Source organism: Olea europaea, unplaced genomic scaffold (assembly GCF_002742605.1).
Source record: "Olea europaea var. sylvestris unplaced genomic scaffold, O_europaea_v1 scaffold39560, whole genome shotgun sequence".
Classification (NCBI taxonomy): Eukaryota; Viridiplantae; Streptophyta; class Magnoliopsida; order Lamiales; family Oleaceae; genus Olea; species Olea europaea.
In genome coordinates, this window is record NW_019259116.1 from 1 (window position 1) to 1,013 (window position 1,013).

General features: G+C 34.3%; 1 long non-coding RNA gene across 1 annotated transcript; it reads right to left on the reverse strand.

The window, feature by feature from the left end:
- LOC111387233 lies at positions 1-788 on the reverse strand. The gene is made up of 4 exons (XR_002701374.1): positions 542-788; positions 331-463; positions 142-238; positions 1-45 (listed from the first exon to the last, which is right to left on the reverse strand). It is a non-coding gene; the product is annotated as an uncharacterized LOC111387233 (long non-coding RNA).
- Positions 789-1,013: the final 225 nt, after the last annotated feature.

The window sequence follows — 1,013 nt, forward strand, 5'->3', positions numbered from 1 at the left end:
ATTGCCTCTAGGACACTCTCGTGCAAATTTGTAGGCAACTTGCTCCTAATACAAAGAAAGATGATCGCATCAGTAATAGTGCATGCACAAAGTTGCACGAGTATAAAGACGTCAAAATGCTCTGAAACTAACTTTACATACTTCATATCAGGTGGTAACCGAGGAAGAACATTGTTCAGACAAAAATCAATATATCCTCCTGCTTTCAACAATAAATCGACAGCATCTCTCATGCAATCTGCGTATACACATAGCTGATGATAAGCATTTACTCAAAATTTTCCCTGTTGATTTGTAATTCGCAATGCTCGTTATGTCAGGGAAAGAAACCTGCAGATACGACCCTCTCAGACAAGCTATTATCATTAGGAATCAACTTAATGTTTGCCTCAGTCAATGTTAACATAGCCATCATGTGAAGAACAGATAGTAGTTCAAACCAGGAGTTTGCTACACAGATTCCCTACAAATTAACACAATTAGACATCAATTTTCAGTTCAATCAAACCAAATGACAGTTATATCCTTGACAAATTCTCACCTGAAGGCCGTCTTCTAAATCTTTCCATTTGAATTCAACCAATTCTTGAAGCCCATATTCTATTAATCAAGTCAATTTGTCAAATCATGTACAGAGGCAATAAAGAATGCAAAGTGTTAAGTATTACCACACATTCACATTTAGTACCCATTTATTAACCACAAATTTTGTGGGATCCAATATTATTCCTTTAAAAAGTTACCAAGGCCATGTTCGATTGGCCATTATTTTCCATGGAAAATGGAATTCAAATTCCAACTTCCACTTTTTGGTTGTTTGATAGCATACTTTTTTCATGGAATTAATTTTCTTGGTTTTCTTGGAAAGTGTTGATTTTCTTGATTTTCACGGAAAATCAATTCCCACCTTGGTTTTCTAGGTAGGCTGTCGATTTATTTATTTATTTTTTTCCCCAATGGAAACAAATTCTATTCTGAATTGTAAAAAAAATATTTTTCTTTAATTGACAATC